The 22,802-nt window shown below is 36.2% G+C and overlaps 1 protein-coding gene across 1 annotated transcript in view; it reads right to left on the bottom strand.

Moving 5' to 3' along the window:
- Positions 1-1,978, bottom strand: part of LOC118277304 (protein EFR3 homolog cmp44E) — a 501,236-nt gene extending 499,258 nt beyond the window's left edge. Inside the window, exon 1 of the mRNA XM_050696385.1 lies at positions 1,969-1,978. The gene's annotated coding sequence lies outside the window, so the exon portion shown is untranslated. The remainder of the gene's footprint in view (positions 1-1,968) is intronic.
- Positions 1,979-22,802: the final 20,824 nt, after the last annotated feature.

Genomic DNA, 22,802 nt, shown 5'->3' with positions numbered 1-22,802 from the left:
ACGTCTTTGTCGACTGTGCTTTTTGAAAATTCTTCGTTATGAATACTAATTGTGAGTGACTTTTCGTCCATTTTGTTAATAGTTGCTTCTTCTTGTCAATGTTCGACTGGATTATTTATTCAGGTTTCAATGTCTGTATCGGCCGCTATATCTTTATCTACATTGTGAGTACGTTTATACTATTTGTTATTGTTAACATTTTCATTATTGAAATTGGAAATATTAATTTCTTATTTCTATACCTGTAGTTATTTTTTCTCTTGACCTTATTCTCATGTTTAAACTGTGTGACATTTTAAGGATATAATTGAATATACACTAGCTGCTTCCGCGTGGTTTCGCCCGTTCCGCTCGGTACCTTTTGATCGCAGCGTCATGTTTTATAGCTTATAGCCTTCCTCGATAAATGTGCTATCTAACACAAAAATATTATTTAATTTGGTACAATGGTTTAGGCGTAAAGAAGAGTCAGAGTCTTCTGTTTCTTTCGTATTTATATAAATTTTCACACTGTTCGGCTCCTATTTGTTAAGTCAAAGTCAAAATTATTTATTTCAAATAGATCGAGAAGGCACTTTTAAAAGTCAAAGTAAATATTATAATATTAGAAAAAATGTGTATGTCGGTCAGTCCTCTAGTGTAGCTATTTGCTCGTTCCAAAATGTAGATTCCTATGGAGAAGAAAGAGCAAGAAACTCCATAGGTTACTCTTTTTCAATCAGGTTTACAATACAATTCTTGGTTACATTGTTTCGTTGGTTTAATAATGTGGGAACAATGTAATTATGATAAAGTAAATGTCTTCAAAAGTTATAAATGTATTTCATCACTATACTTCCCTGTTATGACAAAGTAAACATGTAAACATCATAACATTTATTTCATTAGGAACAAAACAAACATAAAGAATAATTCATTAGATGTAACACATCGATTGTACACCAAGTCCAGTTCTACATGTGAACAATGAAGAGGAAATCGACAAAAATTATAATAACCGACAATTATTTGGACAATAATTTCCAAAAGCTACTCCTGCCTCTCCGATGCATACATCACCTACTTTTCTCATCAAAATTCTCAATTGAATACAATTGCATTAGACCCCACACTATTCTCTACTACTTATTCTCACTAATAGGAATTACTGGCTTCATAGTGTTTCATTTAGGCAAGCTCAACCCCATCAGCTCTCAAGGAGTGAATAGCGAAGCTGTGGAAATAATTATGAAGATTCATGTCTCAGTTTTAGTTACATCCTATATCTTATTCTACATCATAAACTTTATGCAAAGGAGAAATCATGTGGATATGATCTTGAAGATCCAGAAGGCGTATAGGATTATCAATTACAAATACAACAGACGATTGATATTCTGGCACTGGTTTGACATGTTTCGTCCCGTCAGCTTCCTTATAATAAACATGGTATTTATACCAGACCTTACAATATTCCTACATTTATGCACTTTAGTATATTTCGATGTGCAAGTTGGTTACGGTATATCCATAGCAAAAATGCTGAAACGAGGAACTGAATCGTGGATGTCTGAGCTTGAAACTTTTTGTAAATTTAATTTGGAATTGGGTGAAGAAAAATATAGTGAGCATTTCAAGAAATTGTTCCAAGCGTACGAGTATCTTTTGGAGGCTTACGAAATGTTCAAGACGATATTTAAATATTCGGTAAGTTCCTTAACACTTTAAACGCCACAGGGGTCACCAGTGACCGACGACGTTAGCGGAGGATTTGCCTTCAACAGTTTTCTATTGACAGTCAAAGACTTAATCATATTTATTTTGTACCGAGTACCTAGCTTCACTGACATACTGACTGACGGACAATTCAATTTGACGTTTCAAAAGTGGCTTATTAAGGATTAATTGAAATAAATGATTGATGAACAGATTAATGAAATTTTATTTTATTTTCAGATTTTATTTCAGGCATTGGATACATTTTTCCACAGTCTTGTGTTCGTAAAAGGTTTGGTAGAAGTGGCTAAATCTGGCGCAACTCATATTGGCTTGGTAAGATTTGTTAATTTTAAATCTGTTATAATATATAACTAATTCATAGTCCACCCATCGAGTGTCTTATGTGCTACCGTCAGGGTATAAGACATTCTCGGAGCTGCGAACTACCTAGCGGGTTTACCGGGGCTCCGGCTCGAAAAGCAGTAGTAGGAACGGGGTGGTTTTTAGTCAGTAAGAGTCTGACACTCCCTCTCGCCTCGCCCTGGTGAGAGAAGTCATTGGATGATTTTGCCCCGTTAAAAAAAAGGTATAAAGCATTTGCCAAGGCCAAACACGTGACGGCTTAATCTTCAAATCAATCAATATTAGAAATTAATTTGCCAGTTTGTTTTTTAAGTTTGAGTAGTACCGGTAATTTTTGAATTTCTTGCCGGAGTCTGTATTTCCTACAAAATATAACTTGGGTGTCTTCAAGTCCCGAGTGAACAGGTTGCTCATAGGTAGGCGTGCTCCATCGTCGGTCACATCATCGCTTACCATCAGGCGAGATGGTGGCCAAACGCCATCCTATTAAGTATAAAAAAGTTTGAAAGTAAACAGTGGTTTCTGATCCGCCATATACCAAACGAGCCATTAATGGCAAATTAGATTTTTAATCGAACATATAGTCCTTTTACAACGAAAGTTTGGTGAAATATTTACCATGTTTATTTATGTCTATGAGTTTCTGATAATTCGGTACCGTTGCAAACGCCATGATCACGGATGAACTGACTAACTGACTCATAGTCATAATTAAACATGGTAAATATCCTGTCTTAAGTTCTAATGTTAATGTAAGAGAAGACATTATTTTCACTTTTCATTTGTTAATGACCATGTCAGTTTAGAAACTTATACTCTTACATCACTAAGGAATTATGTTCTTTATTAATCCATACCTTATTATTCACACAAGACAATTAAATTTTCAGTACCACGTCGGTGAAATACAACTCGTCGCTACGTTCTGGCTGTGGAAAAACATTTCTCTAGTCAGTATATTCAGCGCGTACACTGAGTACTTCTATATATCTATCAGTGAAATTAACAGTATCTGCACTAGATGGTCGATGGCTGTTCAAAATATGGGTAAGGTTCTGTTACATTATATGACTAGCTATAAGCTATGTATGTTTTTTTTTATATAGAAAAATGCGTGCTATGGGTGAGTGCTGCCGATGGCTTACCTACAATCGATACATCACATACTCGAGCTGCGTATCTTCCTCGCACAGCTTGGTATCAGTGGAAATGGTCACATAGGTTCACAGCTTAGATATTACATCTCGAGGAGGCGGTGAAGGAACGATCCTCCTCACGCCCCAGGCGCCGCAGAAAACACTCCGGGCGTCGGGGATCGCATGACGATCTTCGGCCACCGTAGTGCTCTGCGGACGGTGAGCAAGGGTAGCTCACCACCCGACTAGAACCAGACCCACGCGTACGGCGGCTCAAAGAGCCAGACCAGTAAGAGTTTGGCACTCCCTCACGTTTCGCCCAAGGCGGGAGAAGTAATTGGATGGTTTTTCCCCTTCAGAAAAAAAGAAACGAAAAAAAACTATTACATCTTGGTAGCATAGCTACATAGCACATTTCTGGTGGAATACACCATATTACTTTGAGAATACCGCTCCCTAGTACCGCTAGTGTAGACATACATAAGCTCACGCCTGTCTCATATTTATAATATTAGTGTAATTTTTGTTATAGTGGAAGCAAAGAAGCTCTGCAAGAATGTTTTGCGGCTGAACCGTGCAGCGTTCCACAAGATGACAGCGTGTCGCATCTTCACAGTGGACGCTGGTCTCGCTCAGGCATTTAACAATTTGGAAGTAGAATACATATGTATTTTGCTACAAATAGCTTTAAAACATACTGATTGAAATGTACAAATAAAATATTAAACTAAAGATGAGTGTAATTTTATAGCTCACGAGTGACCCGCCCCAGCTTCGCATGGGAGCAATGGCAATATATTATGCATGCATTATATATATAAACCTTCCTCTTGAATTAATCTATCTATTAAAATAACCGTATCAAAATCTGTTGCGTAATTTTTAAGGTTTAAGCATAAGTACAAAGGGACATAAAGACAAGAGAAAGCAACTATGTAGTGATTTACTGTAACTCCATTAAATTAGCGAACTAAACCAGATCTTAATCTTCGACTAGATGTTTCGCTATTTCTCAATGATTTCAGTAACTTTTCCCATATTTTCGATCGAAAACTATCAACTGCTCTTTTACTATATTTTTTACCTGCAAAATGATGTTATTAATGTGTCATGATAAACATTTGAAAACAAAAATTGTGTGAAAGTGTTCCAAGAACTGAATTTCATGCATTATACTCGGCAAAAGTTTATACAAAACGAGTACGGTACTATTAGTTAGTAGTTTCATTTAAGTCATAATAATATGTATAATTTCGATACTGTTTATTATGAGAAGGAAAATGCTTGAGAAGATGGACGGAAATAAATTGTCATTTTAGAAGTCATAAACTTTAATGGTGTTGAAAACAAAAATATTATTCTTTCTATTAAAATATGTAAAGATAATAATCTAATATCGGTAATGGACTTCTAGGTCAATCGTTAATTACTCTAATGACTTATCAATATTAGAGCAGTAACAAGTTCTTCTTTAGACTTCGAAAGCCTTAATTTCATTGGAGTACGTACACACATACTCACGCCTGTCTCCCATGGGGGTAGGCAGAGACAATGGAAGGCTCGAACGACTCTTTCACTGAAGTAAATAAACAAATTGAAATAAATATGAATAAAAATCATCGAGTAAAAACATCAATAAATAATAACTTCATAGATAAAGATGTACAGTCAGTGTTTTTTCCTTTAAATTTAATTCCTAACATTATATTGTTTCCAAAGTATCGCATAAAAGACAACTATATACGCCCGAATTCTTTATTAACTAATGTAGTATCGTTTATAGCAACAGTAGTTATTGTGATATTCCTATACGGTCGTGTCTCTGATCTTCACAACCATCCTACTATCAAAAGCAGTTCTGCCACAGCATATGGCACTGCATTCATCGGTTTCATCATTAATAGTATTGGATTCATAATCAATTACTTTTTAAATTTAAAACACTCCAAATGCAATATTATGTTTGTCGTCAAATTTCAACAAATCCACAGACTTTTGAATAACAAGACTGTTTTCAAGTTCTTCATTGTTCGCAATTGGATCTTGATCATGTTAACTTTAGTTTTCTATTTTTGTTATGCCATTTCTATTAGTACTTTGTTACAATATCCTATATACAAGTCTTTTTACGGTTTTATCAGCATCTATTGTGATGCTAATATCATTTATGCAATCAGACTTCTCATGTTGTTAACTCATAAAATTGATTTGTGGAAAGTAGAAGTTCAGAATTTGCAGCAAAAAGAAAATGGGAGCCACAAAGATTATTGTACAAAAATGCTTGAAGCATATCAAAATATTTTACACTGTTACGTTCTTTATAAATCTTCTTTCCAATTCATGGTAAGTTTTTAAATCAAATATTAATATGAATTTCTATCCTTATAATTTAGCTTTAGGAAGATTTTTATTTTCAGATTCTTTTTCATACTGTTGAGTTCTTTTCTCGCACTTTAATCAAATTACAAGTGTTACTTGAATTAATGAAATATTATTCGCTGGGCATTCCTCGTTTTGATGTAAGTATTAATTTTTATTGTGTTTGTTAGCAATTATTAAAAAAAATACATTTTGTTATTTATTGCACCATAATATTACAAGGGGCAAACGAGTAGACTGATCACCTGATAGTAAGCAACTGTCGCCGCCCATGGGCATTTGAAACACCAGAGGCATTACAAATGCATTGCCGGCCTTTTGGGGGTTAGGAATTTAAGGGTTGTTGAGGAATTGAGGATTGGGAAGGAGGTAGTAGAGCCTCCGGTAATCTCACTCACACAACGAAACACAATGCAAGCGTTATACCACGGTATCACTCCGGTCAAGCCGGCCCATTCGTGCCGAAGTATGGCTCTCCCACGTTTTATACTCATATACATACACTTTTGTTAAATGGCTACCTTTTTATGTTAACAGAGAAGCCCTTGGGTCCTCACTGGGTCCTTCAATTTTTGGGTCTTTAAAAGTTTAATACTGGAAGTGATTTTGAGTTTGTACTGTGAAAAGTTTTACAAAGCGATGAATAATGTTCAACACTTGCGTGTAATCAATTTGAAGTCAAGTTGTACAGGTAAGATATACTAAATAATTGTGTGTATATTGTCGTTAGTGGGTAACATATCGATTCCTTTGGGTAGAAATGTCGTATAAACCATTTTGGCCAAATTGAGTTGTATATACCATTTTGTTCAGTTTTTTTTTCTCTATCGATCTGTATAATTATACAGTCACAATATATCTACATTATATCTAAACTAATATTATTAAAGGTATATATTTGAAAAATTATTTTTATGTTGGATAGAGCATTTATAGAGGAAGGCTTTATGCTATAAAACATCACAGTACAATCAAAAGGAGCTGAGAAGAGCGGGTGAAACCGCGCCTGAGTCGAGTTTGCAATTTAAGAAAATAAATGATTTCGAAATTGAACCTTTTAGCTAAGATAATGTGAACAATTAAGAAAAATATTAATTACTTGGAAAACATTACAGATGCTGAAAAAAGAATGTGGAAAAACGTTCGACGCCTGCATCAAGCAACATTTAACAAAATGGCAGCCTATGGGATGTTCAACATTGATGCCTCTTTTCCATTGAAAGTGATAGCTCTTATCTCCAATTTTTACATAGTTGAACTAGCGTTTGCGATTCTATAATATTATTGGTTGCTGAAATTATAGTGTTTAAGTCACAATTATTGCGTTTTTTTTTTTTTTGTAATATAAAAATAAGTCAAGTTTTCCTTCCTGACGCTATAACTCCAGAACGCACGCACCGATTTCCACTGCTTTGATTTCGTTGGAAAGGTCTCGGCTTCTGTGAGCAAAACACAAAATTCAGGAAAAAAATTCAAGAGAAAGCCAAGAAAACAGGGCAAATCATTTTTCACATACAGTGCCATCTCTGATACAAAAATAAGCGAAGCCATTTGGTGGCAAAACGGAGTTCGCCGGGTATGCTAGTGTCCTATAAATACAAGATATATAGGTATACCTAAATCTCGCGACGAGCCTTTAAGCTTAGCATTTATGGGCATTCTAAACTAAACGTATCAAAGTTTCGGCAAAATAAATTAATCACAATTATTTTATAATCCCACGCTAGCTTTTTTATAGACATACAGATAACAGATTATCCGTACTCATAATAGAGATGATGATGATGAGATATGAAAATTAAAGTAATCGAACCGGGAACGCGTTCTTGGTTACTTACGTTAAACAAACTCATAGTGTACTGCTTTATGTTTTCCAATCAAATTAATAAACCCTTTCAATCTGATTAGCTTATTAATGAAAAATAACCTTGAACTATTATTTTTCAAGGCATTAATTCATCAATAGCTCATTGTTAGAAATCTGTCTACACATGACAAGCGACATGACTCAAATTTGTCCGCCACCTGATAATTCCTTCAATAGAAAATTTCTAAACATGTTGTTGCCTCTCCGATGTCTGCAACATTTCATTCTTTCTTCTACCTTCACCGTTCACCATAACCGCATCAAAAGACAAAACGTATTCTACTACGGTTTAACATTCATCTGTATTCTTTCCATCCTCATTTACCGATGGATTATATCCGTTCAAGAAAAAACCATAGGAAAAATCAACAAGGTGACCGTAATCGTGAGATTCACAATCGAAAATTTCTTACTCTGTTCCATTATCGTCCTTTATTTCATCAACCTTATCAAAAGGCAGGATAACGTTGAAATGATCTTGAGGATTAAAAACGTTTATAGAGAAATTAACTATAAGTACTACAAGATGTTTACTATTGTCAACTGGATCGTCTTGATCGTGCATTCAATATTGTTTTTGAGCGTCATCATTATCTTCGAGTTCAATTTGATCGTTTCAAGTTACACTCTTATATACTTTGACATACATACGATGATTGGTATTCGTTTCTTGGGTCTTATTAAAAACGGAATCACTTCATGGATATCTAAAGTGAAACGTTATTGTGGAATTCGCTGTGACCTCCGAGAAGGTCCTAAAGATATGAGAAAGCTATTTCAAGTATATGTGGATTTGATTGAAGCATTTAAAATTTTTAAAAGTTTGTATCAATTTACGGTGAGTTTTATGTTTAGCTATAGAAATAAATTTACCTTTTTTTGAAAGGAGAAAATCATCCAATGCCTTCGAGAGATAGTTTCAGACACTGACTAAAAACATCTACTACCTTTTACTCCGTTCTTTGAGTCGGAACCCCAGTGACCGGTTAGGTTGTCCGCAGTCTGGGATCGGGCATCAGCATTAATGGAGTCCCATTAGAGGTGGTTGGATGGCGCCTTAAGGTGCGCACGGAACGCGACGCGCTGTGCAGTACAGTCGCCATTCAGTGCCTACGTTGAAGGAAAATGACTAATTTTTTTTTTCAACCACGTATAATCAAAGAATAAAGAATAACGCAATGACATTATAATGATATGGATCTAATAAGTTTATATTTTGTTTCACAGATTTTATTCATCGTTTTTGATATATTTTTCGTTTCTTTGGTATACGTTAAGATGATAATTGAAATTCAAACATATGAATTTTCTGACTATGTGATGGTTAGTAATTTGATGCTTTCAATTTAAATCTATTTGTTTACAAACATACCACATGAAAGTTAAATGAACATAATTATTATGCCAAAATGAATAGTATTGAATAATTTTAATGTCCGTCTTCTAGATTATTTTAAAATATAGACACGTATTTCTTACATTCTTCCTGAAACAAATACTTTCGAAAATATATCGATTTGAAATTCGCGTGAAGTCACTTCTAGGTATTTACTCCCACTCCTAAACTTTAATTCTTTTCATTTATGTATCTTATAATGACAAACTGAAAAAAGCGAGTCTAATATTTTTCATTACCTAATTGACAGACTAAATAGATTTTTAATTTTCATACCCCGTCATCGCTCTTATTAAAATATTTTTGAATCCCAAAAAATAATAAAGTTTATGTAAATCACATAGCATTTGAAAAAGTCCTATTAAAAAACTAGGGCCTCGAAAAATCTAACTGAATAATGATGAAAAACCTTATTCTTTGGTGTTTACAGTACTATGTATGCAGATTTATGACTTTAATCGGGTTTTTTATACTCAAGAGATGGACCCTCATAATCCTGTTTAGTGCAGTATGTGAGAAGTTCTACATGGCGGTCTCTGAAACTGATGCTGCTTGCAGTTGTTTGCTGCAGTCTACTCAGAATATTGGTAACTGATATATAGTATTTAGTACTGGGGAAGCTCACAATAAAACACACAGCCCATTTGTAGCTCGGTATAATTAAAACTGCGCTTGACAATTCACGTTGACAACTGACATAGACAACTGATGTTGTACACAGATTATGCGCTTACACTACATCCCTCCCCACTTAATTAAGAATTACAACAATTACCCCTCTCTAACTTATTACCTACTTAATATCTAACAAATTATGATTAACTTAAGAATACTTATAGTTTATGGTTTTACCCACTCGACAACTCCGAACGGGACGTGGCTGGGTCGGTACTGGGGTGGTAGGAGGCGTGGTAAAGTCCTCACTGATTGGCATGCCTAAATCCTCAACGGACTCTGTATTGGTACCTATCTTACCCCCGGGCTCACCCAGCTGCTCGCCTCGAACTACGGTCCGCTCAGATGGGATCTCCGCCTGGATATCAGGCTCCAAAGTCTGAGGGTCCACGGAAGACGGTCTCGTACCTGTGGGGACTACAAGCGAACTCCTCGTTCTACGCTTTAGCTGGTCGAGATGTCTATGGTGAACGTTACCCTTATCGTCAAGAATTTTATAATCATTAGTTCCTGTTGACTTAATCACAGATCCTGGTTGCCATTTTTCTGCCTTTAGATACTGACGGTACCAAACATCGTCACCTACTCCTACTTCTCTACTCTCCCCACCTTTACCTCTAACCTGCCGCTGCTGCGACTCACGAACCTTGCCTTCCCTATCTGGTTTCAACGCGTCTAACCTAGTCCTTAAACGTCTGCCCATCAGTAATATCGCCGGACTTTCTCCCGTAGAACAATGTTCGGTATTACGGTAATGTAGTAAGAAATTATTCAAGGTCAATTCTATATTTTTGTTCTCAGCTATAGCCTTTTTAATAACCTTCTTTAGGGTCCTGACTGCGTTCTCCGCCGCCCCATTTGACGCGGGATGATAAGGGGCTGTAAATACGTGTTCCACCCCGTCACCCTGTAAAGAGGTGGCAAATTCACTACTTGTAAATGGTGGACCGTTATCTGTCACTATCTGCCTAGGAACGCCAAACCTACTCCATAGTTCACTAAGCTTAGAAATAGTACTTCGAGCTGACGTATTAGGAACCAAAAAAACTTCTAACCATTTTGACATGGAGTCTACTACGACCAAATACAATCTACCTCCGATGGGGCCCATAAAATCTAAATGGAGCCTAGTCCATGGGCGGTGAGGCCAGGGCCAGAGCCGTGGGGATGCGCTGGGGGGCGCGTCCGCATGCTGGGCGCAGGTGGCGCACGCGCGGCACTCGCGCTCCACCGCCTCGTCGATGCCGGGCCACCACACGTAGCTACGTGCTATGGCTTTGGATTTAACTATCCCCATGTGCGGCTCATGTATTAATTTTAACACTTTATCTCGGCAACCATCAGGAATTACAACCCTATGCCCCCACATAACACATCCTAATTCCTCGTATAATTCCGACTTCCTATTAAAATAAGGTTGCATACCTACTATACTACACACTTCGGGCCAACCGTCCCGTATAAACGATAAAACCCTACTCAGAATGGCATCCTTCAATGTAAATGTTTTTATTTGTTTATTATCCAATAATAACGCTTCTTGTGCAAAGTGTAAATATGTCTGTTCCGGAATTACGTCACTTTCTTGTTTAGTAGTATTGATCGGCAACCGCGATAGGCCGTCCGCACAGTTTTCGTTAGTTTTAATGTATTCTATATCGTAGTCATAAGCAGACAAAATGACGGCCCACCTCTGCATCCTACTCGCGGTCATAGTCGGTATCCCGGCATTAGGGCCAAAGATAGAAACCAACGGTTTATGGTCAGTGCGTAATGTAAATTTTCGTCCGTATAAATATTGATGGAATTTCTTTACACAGAAAATAATAGCTAAAGCTTCGCGGTGTATTTGAGAATAATTTTTCTCCGCAGCAGTGAGGGCACGCGACGCATACGCCACTGGGCGCTCGCCCCGCACCCCGCGCTGCGCCAATACCCCTCCAATACCCCGCGCGCTCGCATCACACGTCACGATAACCGGTTTCCTAGGATCGTAGTGAGCTAACACCTCGCTACTGACTAACGCTCTTTTGACTTCTCCGAATGCGCGCTCGCACTCACTGTCCCATTTCCATGGAATCTCCTTCCGCAGTAAACTATGCAAAGGAGCTAGTAAGGAACTAAGATTTCTAGTAAATCTTGCGTAAAAGTTAATCATACCTAGGAACGAACGTAATTCTGTTACATTGGTAGGAGCTTCAATCTTAAGAATAGCATCAATCTTAGAAGTATCCGCTTTAATTCCATCTTTTGATATCACATACCCCAAATATTTAACATTGTCTACCAAGAAAACACATTTATCCTTCCTTAACTTTAATCCGTTGTCAGCTAAACGCTTCAAAACAGCCTCAAGGGCCTGTAAATGCTCCGTTCTAGTCTGACCTCCTATGATGATGTCATCAAGAAACGCTTGCACATGCGGAATGCCCTGTAATAAATTTGTCATAATGCGTTGGAAAATTCCTACGCTAGATGCTAAGCCAAATACTAACCTATTGTATCGAAATAACCCTCGGTGTGTGTTAATGACAGTAAACTTTTTGGAATCATCCAACACAATCTGATTGTAAGCATTAGATAAATCTATTTTGCTTAAATATTGAGCTCCATTTAACCCTACCAAAACATCATCAATTCTAGGAAGTGGGTAACGATCGACCAGCAAAACGGGGTTTAAAGTAGACTTGTAGTCCGCACAAATACGTAACGTACCGTCAGCCTTATTAACAGGCACCAGTGGAGAAGCCCAGTCCGAGCAGTCCACCGGCTCGATGACGCCGGCGCGCAGCATCGCATCGAGCTCAGCGTCGACGCGCTCGCGGAGCGCATACGGCAGAGGCCGTGCTCGGTGAAATACGGGTTCCGCGCCCTCGTGCACCCGCAGTGTCGCCTTGCCCCCCCCTGTACCGTCCTAGCCCTCCACTGAACACTTCTTTATACCTGTCAAGTAATTTACACAACACAATATCAATTTGTTTGTCATCCTTCCTGATAAAATTACACTGAAACTTTGGAATATCTATTTGTAATTCTGCCAACCACTGTCTCCCAATCAAAGATGTGGTACCATTCTCAATGACAAATAATTCTAATTGTTTTTCTATGGCATCATAACACACTGACGGTTTAATTATACCCAAGGGCTTTATTTTCGAGCCATCATAAAATTTTAGGATAGTATTATCATTTTTAATAGGCAAATGGTCAAAATACAAATCATATACATTTTTATTTATACACGAAATGGCTGTGCCAGTGTCTATCTCCATTACAATTGGAATGTTATCTATAAGAATGGGTAAACTCACCGCCTTATAATTATTTAATGCCATGAGATTTAGATCTTCGATAACCCCTTCTTCATCACTGGTCCCGTAGTCGAGATCTCCGAAATGAAATCCGCGCCTAATCGCTTTTTCTTGACCGTCATTGTTTTCCTGCGACCTTCGACCTTTCCACTCAGGACACACCCGCCGCAAGTGACCCACATTTTGACATTTGCTGCACACAAAGTTCCGATAGCGGCACCTGTCAAAATCGTGATTCGCCGCCCCGCATGCTGCGCAGCCTGCGTTCACCGACCCGGCTGAGCCCGTCATCCTGACATTGACCGGCCGCGTGCGGCCTCTAGCTGTCGGTGCTACCGGTCCCGCTCCGCCAACTCTGCGCCCGCGTCCTTGTCCGACACGCCCCGCGCACTTTTCTAGCGCATGGACCGAGCACGTACTCCTCGCCTCTGATGCTCCTTTCCCCTCAACCACAGCTGCGTCCCTCTCCGCTGCTTCTAACGAACACGCCAACTTGACCGCCTCCGCAAAATTTATGGTGTCATTTTCAGCGAATAACCGCTGCCGAATGACGTCACTGCGCAGCCCGCAGATAAATTGGTCGCGTAAGTTTTCGTTCAAATTGGTGTTGAACTTACAATTCCGCGACAATTTCTTCAGTTCCGCTACGTATGTGGCCACATCCTCCGTAGCACCTTGCCGTTTCTGTCGAAATCGGTATCTTTCCGCTAACGAAGATGGTGGCGGTTGTAAGTGTTGTTGCATCAAATCACCAGCTTGTACGAAAGATAATTCCGAAGGCTTGTTTGGACTAGCGAGATTAACCAGCAACTCGTAAGCTTCATCCCCCATACTAGCAATCATCGTCGGTAACTTCATTTCGTCCGAGACCTTGTTCACCTTGAAGTACATCTCAAGTCTGTCCATATAAGACGTCCATAACCCCGACCGCATGTCGAACTCTTTGATTTTACCAATCGACATTGTGACACACTGTAGATTGAATGCGCACGCAAAACCGTAACTAATTGTCCTCGTCGCCACTATAGTATTTAGTACTGGGGAAGCTCACAATAAAACACACAGCCCATTTGTAGCTCGGTATAATTAAAACTGCGCTTGACAATTCACGTTGACAACTGACATAGACAACTGATGTTGTACACAGATTATGCGCTTACACTACATGATACTCATATTTTTATAATAACTATAGTGAGATGTACTAAATTAACTACGAATCACGGTTTACTTACGTAAATATTTGAATAAGCTGGTTTCATGGTCTGGTTTCATGTTCTTTTTAAAAATATTTTGAGATTTTGAGCTTCAAAGTCATTGGTTATTTGTTATCATTCATTGGTCTTTTTCGCCTTGTGCGACGTGAGAGTGAATGTGAATGTCAGACTCTTACTGACTAAAAACCAACCCGTTTCTACTATGTACTACTTTTTGAGCCGAAACTCCGGTAACCCGTTAGGCAGTTCGCTGCTCCGAAAAGCAAACATTAGTCTTAGGATCTAATCTCGTAGAACCTGTAATAAAAATTACAAATAAATACTGATGAGTCATTCATAACTTAAAATTAATATCTTGTTTCCAGTGGAAATCAAAAGATTTTGTAAGAACGTGCAGCGGTTGAACCGTGCAGCCTTCCACAAGATGACAGCTTGTCACATCTTCACGGTCGACGGACGTCTACCTCAGGAGTTTATCCAAATGAAGTTCGGATACATATTAGTTTTACTCCAATTTCTTCTTCTATAAGTGAAGTTACGAAAGTAAGATTAAATGTCCCTTTAAAAACAGCCGTCAAGATACTGACTTTTAAACGGCCCAGAGACACCGAAAATCAAGTTAGCAATATAAGTTAAAATTGGGATAAATTATTCATGGTAGACTAGCTTCTGCCAGCGCTTAGTCAGCTCATGCCCTGTCTGTATACCAAATTTCAGCGTGGTTGACGGACAACCATCCAAATATCCAAGCACACAAACTTTCACATTTATAATATTAGTTTGATGTAATTTTACCAGAAAATTAATGATAATTTAAAATAGAATGATATTACTAAAACATATTAAGTTGTTTTTATTATTTGGATTTAACTGCCAGCTTACCATTTTCCAAACTTTGTGATAAAATTGCCATTTTTAACCTCTCGTCAAAGATAATTCTCTCTCTCTCTTTCATTTATTACCTAAACTAATTTTACATCTTTATTTTAATTAACTGTCACAATGACAAATAGTTATGTGTCATTTATAATATAGATATTGTAATTTATTACCTTTCCATTTCATTAACGACTGTCAGTTATTACTCAGTATTTATTATTAAAGTCAATTACTTACCGGTCCATATAAACTGAGTCTATCCAAGTATAAGGTGTTCTAAAGAACAATATAGGACCTAATTCTGTATTTTTACTCAGTACAATGGCCTCAATGGACATTGCAACGGAAAACCAGATTGAAATAAATATTAAAACTGTTCACAAAAACCCAATAGACAAAGAAGTTCAGCAAATTTTCAAACCGTTGAATATAATGCAAATGCTAGTTTTGAATCCCAAATTTTCGATCAAAAACGGTATAATCAGTCCAAATAACAATTTGAACAAGTTCATATTAATAGGAGGCGCAGTGATTTACATAACGATTCACATACATAGAATAGTGGAAATTTTGATCGACGACAATTTTCGTCGGTACAGTAAAGTTGATTTTCTCTTGTTTGCCTCAATTTTCGACTTTGCCTTCCGATGTTTAGGGATTATAATTAACTGTTACACTAACTTTAAACAAACGTATAGGGCTACACTGCTTATTTTGTACTATCAAGAAGTGCATAGATTTATCAGTGATACGACTAGTGACAAAAGGTTTATCTTCAGAACTTGGTTGAGTGTCCTATGTATCTTCGGGTTTTACTTTACCATATGTGCCTATTTTTACTTCTTCTATCTTAAGCCTCCATGGAACGTTCTAGTTTATCTACTAATCGGGGTCACTCTCGATTCAAATGTGATTTACGTGTTAAGATTAATAAAGCTATTGACGGATACAATAGTGCTTTGGAATATACAGATGCTATTGTTACTCAAAAAAGAATGTAGTGTGGTTCATCACGATAAACTGTTCCATGCTTACGTGCATGCGTTGGAGTGTTACAGGATTGCGATAAATATTTTTCAACCGTCGGTAAGTAGTTGTTTTTTCTGTAGATAATAGTGGTTCCATTCCTTTGGCGATTCATAGTCACCTACCACCCCCAACATACTCAATATCACCGGTGTTCAATTGAAGTTTTTGAGCGATCTAGATTATATTTGATATGTCCTCGTTATTATTATTTTTTTATGTTATGAACCAATAAACGATTCGAACGGATAACCCGATGGTAAGCAATCGCCGCCACCCATGAACACCCGAAACGCCAGAAGCGTTACAAGTTTAGGAAAGCCTTTTGAGGTTAGGAATTTAAGGGTTGTTGGGGAATCGGGGAATGAAAAGATTGGGAAATTAATTGGGGCTAATGATATCCGAGTATGAAGCTTAAAATTAATTATCATTGTGTATTGGATTGGTCATAATTATTATCTGTCTAATAAATGGGTCTAGTAGGTAGTTAATAATCAATAATCAGCCTTGCTTATATTTCCTTTGTCATTTCCAGATCTTGTATAAAACCATTGAAACATTTTGCCAGGGTTTAATTGATATTGAAATTGTCATTGAATTTTTGAAACTATATAGCAAAAATACTTATAAGGAGGTAATATTTTCTATGATAGTATAGTAAACGTTATTAATACAAACCCACTCTTTGCTCACTTGCTTTGGAATTTATTTGACTTAGTACATCATCATTATCTTTGTAATCCATCTTTTTTTTACTGTAATTTTCGTATCATTTTTCTCTAAGAAAAGGAGGATCCTCCAACCAGGCGAGGTGATCGTGTCTAGCGGGCTTTCTGCCCAACGTTTTTCGTTATGATTTTTTATCCATGTTTATTCGCATGTAAACTTCATATGCAATCTAGAATTTTATTACATCATTTGTTGATTTGTTCTACCATCGTCTATGTGCAATTTCTGTTATCAGTCACTTGACATTGTGTCGCCACAATATGATTACTTATTTTGATGATTTTAACAAATTATTCGTAATAAAAATATAATATACATTTTCAGCAACCAAATCCTGTTTCATCCATACTTCTGTCTACTTGGATTTTAAAGAATTTAATCATGCATATAATACTTAGTCTAAAACTGGATGATTTCTACGAAGCTATTAAGTTTGCGCAATATTCCTGTACTTTCATTATGGTAAAAGATGGTACAGGTGAGTTATATCTAAGTTTACACACACCATATTGTTATTTTTCGTATCTTAAGTTCAATTACAGAATCAAAAACATTAACAATATGCATACTATTGTTTAATTTAGAAAATTGACAAAAGAGGCTGTTTTTAAATTGTATTATTTTTGAGTCTTATAGTAGTACATTTGTGTGGGCGCCTCCCATCATCTAGGCGTCTGTTGAAATTGTAGTAAAACTTGTATTACAATTCGTGGAACAGATTTGATCTGGGTTTTTTTATACGTTGGATACGTTTTATACATTTTTTATACACTAGGGTTTTCTTCTGTGTCGTGGGTGCGTTTACAAACGTGTTCTGTTGTGGATCACACAAAAAATTGCTCCCTTCCCAGCCACCACACCAACCTGATGACAACACTGTTAAAACACTTTCTTTTTCTATTTTCAGACAGTCAAAAGACGCTATGCAAAAACATCTTACGAGCTCATCGCGCGTTGTTCACTAAAATGTCAGTGTGTGGTCTATTCGACATGGATATCTGCCATCCAATGCGTCTGGTGGCACTATTTGCTCATTACACCATTGTGCTGCTACAGTTTGCTTTTCTGCAATCTTGATTTTTTGCTGTAACTTATAACATAATAATTATTATAAACTAACTAACCCGGCAAACTTCGTACCGCCTCAAACATTTTTTTCTCACCTTTTAAACCTTTCCTTCTACAAATAATTCAAGACCAAAATTAGCCCAGCCGTTTTTGAGTTTTAGCGAGACTAACGAACAGCAATTGATTTTTTTAATATAATATAGATGTTTGCAATAGAATAAATATTTGAATGTCATTTCCCATTTCCGTTTCAGGTATTTATATTTGCTCAGAAATTTTAAATTATTAACATTATCATTATATTAAGTAGAAAAACATTACTTTCAACAGTAATAATACTAAAAACTAGATAAATATCAATCCAATACGCACTTATATTTTTTTTCATAATAGCCTAATGTTTATCGACATTTCATGTAGGTATTCACAACGCCTTACCATAATTATTATTTGTTACTAAGACCAGTACTGTAGCAATGATTCGTCAATATAATAAAAACTTATGGAAAGTTTCACTACAGAACTACATTGATAAAAATATGCAGAAAATGCTTTTGCCATTTAATTTTATGCAAATCATCCTGTGTTGTCCCATGTATCATATTAAAGACAATTTTTTGGTACCAAACGGTGTTAAAACAAACATTATCGTTGGCTTTACTTCTATAATACTGATCATGTTTATACTCTACCATGTTTATTTAATTTACTTTGTCCATAAATTGAGTCAATATTTCATGTTTGCCTTTACGACTTGGTCCGAATCCATCTTGTACACTATCGGATTTTTTATAAATTACTTCTGTAATGCCTTGCAAACTAATAGAAATGTTTCCTTTATCTTAAAACTTCAAAGTGTAAACAGGATTTTGTACAAAAAGAAACAATTCAACCGATTCATTATTAGAAACTGGATTACTATCATTTCAATTTTTGGTTTATACACATATTTGGTCTATCGCGGTTGGTTCATTAACAAAATTGATTTGTACTACTTCTTCTACGGTTTGGTTTGCTTTTGTTTTGAAATTAATGTTATTTGCTCCATACAATTTATCAAGCTGTTGACGATGAAAGTCGATCTGTGGAATAATCGTGCTCAACGTCAGCAAGATATGGAGTGTGAAAGTAATGCAGGTGAATGCAAAACACTGGTTGAAGCTTTTGCCAATATTGTGGAGTGCTATGGACTATACAAGGCTACTTTCCAATATACGGTAACGTACATAAATGCGTCTGATATTTAATATTGCTTATTATGTCAGTTCCCAAAGTTTTCCTGGTCAAGAATCACTTTTATATAATTCTTCTTAGGTCCTGACCTAAGCCACTATTGTTAATGCTTTTTTTATTTCGTTCAAAACTCGGATTTTATTTGCTCCTCTCAATTGTCTTCTTTGAAATTGAGTTTTTAACTTTAATTTGAGCCTTTTAACTTTAACCTTGGTATTTATTGGACAGAGGTTCTATGTAATGTTTTTTTCTTTTCGCGTAACGTCTTTTGTCTTCTGCGACCACTAGGTCTCCACGGACTTGTTGGAAACCCCTGATTTGAAGGGATTCTGATATATTGTACAAACAATTTAATTTTCAGATTCTTTACCACACCGCTGGCTTCTTTTGTCGTTTTGTGATGAAACTAATCGAAACGTCACAACAGATAAAATTAAATTTTTCTGTGAATGCAGTCGCAGTGAGTTTTTTTTTTAATATTTTAAATACAAATTACTGTTTTGATGGTCGCTGGGTTGTTGTTGTTGAATAAATTAACACTTAAGATTGATTTTAATCCTTAAACTAAAAAAGTGAGTTATGTGGTGTCACGGAGGTAGAATACAATTTAGCCCAGTGAAGTCTGCGGATTGACTAGCGAGCTACTGGAGCTCTGACTCGAAAAGCAGGAGTAGAAACTCGCCAACAAAAGGCATGATGATTCCTACGTTTGCCTGATGGCATTGTAATTGTCACTGAGAAGCATTCGCCGAAAATAAGTATTCTTAGATGGACAGCAATTTTGGTATTACACTTATATTATTTAGCAACAAAGACTGCTTATCATAAGCTCTATTGCTACTGATTAATAGCAATCCTAGTGACACAATTGATTTTTTTTTGTTTCAGGTGGATTATAAAGTATCAACTATATATTTAGACATTTGGCTACTTAAGAGTGTAATATTAACTTTTATGCTGAGTTCTAACTTTGAAAAATTCTATGTAGCGATGAAAAACGTGCAGAATTCCTGCGTGTATATGGCAAAATCAAATTGTACAGGTAAATATTTTTTGTAATAACTAGCGGACCCGACAGACGTTGTCCTGTCTACACGTCTGATTAATTAAAAAAACATTGTCCAGCAGACAAAATTGTGAATCTAAACCATTCTCAGATCCCCTTGAACACACACAAAAAATTTCATCAAAATCGGTCCAGTCGTTTAAGAGAAGTTCAGTGACATACACACTTACAGAAGAATTATATATATAAAGATTACATACATTAACACAATGTAATATTGTAATAATTACATACATTAATAATAATAATGTATATTATTATAAAAAAAAGTCTTCTGTCACGTATCTATTTGAAAGCTTAGTTTTAGTTTTTAGCCATGATCGTCTTACTGCAGGGTAAAGGTCTTCCTATCCTCTTTTCACACTTCTGTGTAAAGCTTTTAGCGGCCCATCCTTGTCATAGATGTCGAGTAAGTCTCACTTTCACCTTTTGGGTCTGTTACGACGTCTGTGGACGTTGAGCGGGCTCCACTCAGTAGTGAGTTTCGCCCACGTTTTTAAACAATAAACCTTTTCACACACCTCGTCACAAGTGAAGCTAATTTTATATCCTTGTCTTTTACAGATGAACAAAAAAGATTTTATAAGAACGTGCTTCGTCTATATAAAGTCGGTTTCAGTGAGTTGTCAGTCTGTGGCATGTTTCACATGAATTTTGCTTTACTATGGAAATTACAAAGCTTATTCTCTGAATATACAATTGTCATCTTGCTATTATTAATACCCAAATTGGATTTGTACGGGACGTCCAGTGTTAATTAATATTAAGTATTAGATTATTAATGAACTGAAAATTATTCAATTTTGGTCTCTATGCTGTTTGTAATACAACAATAATTTGTTTGTGAATACATTATTACTATTGTTCTTTTAAGTTGTTATTTATAATATGACATAAAATATAGATTAATTGTTGTTATTCATTTTATTTAATAACGTAACATCGATCTGGATATAAAAGTATGACGAGATTGCAAAAATAAACTTGGACCAAGAGCAGTGCCTTGAGATACACCATTACTCCATTATTCGAAGAGGACATCACAATTGTAAATGAGTGAAATAGGTCGAGTAGTTAAGCCAAAAAGTGTTTCTTTTTCCCCTTTAAGTGAATTTGAGCATTCTTTACAAATAAGGCATTACAAATGTCGCGCCACATACCGATAACATTCTAGGTATAATCAGTTCTAGGATAACTAATATAGTATCGTTTATAGCAACAGTAGTTATTGAAATTTTGCAATACCCTCGTGTCTCTGATCTTCACAATCGTCCTACTCTCAGCAGAAGTTCTGCCACAGCAAATAGCACCGCATTCCTCGATTACTTCATAAATAGCGTTGGATTCAAAATGAATAACGTTTTAAATGGTTATAGGCTATATAACATCACGTTACCATCAAAAAGAGGCGAGTGAAACCGCGCGATAGTAGCTAGTTCTTAAATAATTCATTAACTAAATATCATTTTCATGTTAAAAGTTTCCCATTAATTTCACTAAGTGAACGTCTTATTACACGCGACGTTATTCTCGATAAAAATATTCCGACATTTGACGAGTAAAATGATGTTTTTTACAAAAAGAGAACAAGTGGAAATGTACAGACATACAAATGTACACGAAGAAGTTTTGTTAAACAATGTTATAGAAAAAGACTTACAGTCCATACTAAGGCCTTTGAATTTCATACAACATTGCTTCATCTGTTCCAAATATACGATCCGTGATAATTTCATCACCTCCAATAGTCTCAAGTACAATCTATTTGGTCTCATCTGTGCTCTTTTCTACCGTGGGTGCCTGTTATACGATTTTGGATTCATTGCCTATCTAAATTGGTATACATTTCTAATAACACTTTTTCTGCGTGTGGGATACCAAAATTTGACGCTTGCTATTGGTTACCTTCTTCATTTTGTCTGTAATATCCTTTATGGCAATGATAATGTCGTCTTGATTGTTAATGTACAAAATTTGATAAGGACCTTCAAGCTTGAAAGAAAACATCTGAAGTGCTTTATCATCTTCAATTGGTTTTGGGTATTGTTTCTAAACATAGTGTTCATTTCTCAAAATTTTAGACATTTCATTATTATTGATTTAAAAAACTTTAACATTCACGATGTCATTGGGTATATTCCCAGTATCTTACTTGATATTAATATTGTGTATGCCATTTTCTTCATAAACTTGCTAAAGAAATTATTAACAGTAATGATAGAAGAATTGGTAAGATCTACAGTTCGAGTCATAAATACTCGTAGACGAAGTCATTGGACTGAATTTTACAACAGTTTTGCAAAAATATTGGAGACTTACGAATTGTTTCAGAAAACGTTTCGTCTGCTTGTAAGTTTTGTCATTTTTTTTTCAATTGTATAAGCCGGTAAACGAGCGGACGGATCACCTGATGGTAAGCAATCGCCACCCCCCATGGACACCCAAAACACCAGCGGTGTTACAAATCCGTTGTCGGTCTTTTGGGTGTTAGGAATTTAAAAGCTGTTGAGAAACCGAGGAATGGGAAAATTGGAAAATAAATATGAAATGTGATATTATAATGACGTATGACTAAGAAATATTTTATATAGTTTTTTTTTTGTTCTAGATTGGTTTTTATTCATTTTTCACAATATCCAACTCTCTTATGAGCGTGTCCATATTCATAACTTTGGGACATAAGTTCAACGTCATGACAGTAAGTTTAAAAATATATTTATATATTTAATAGGGATGATGACGGAGTATACAAATTAGAA

The sequence above is a fragment of the Spodoptera frugiperda genome, chromosome 10 (genome assembly GCF_023101765.2).
Source record: "Spodoptera frugiperda isolate SF20-4 chromosome 10, AGI-APGP_CSIRO_Sfru_2.0, whole genome shotgun sequence".
NCBI classification, from domain to species: domain Eukaryota; kingdom Metazoa; phylum Arthropoda; class Insecta; order Lepidoptera; family Noctuidae; genus Spodoptera; species Spodoptera frugiperda.
The sequence above is the reverse complement of the archived record's forward strand: the minus strand, read 5'-3'. Positions and strand labels throughout refer to the sequence as shown.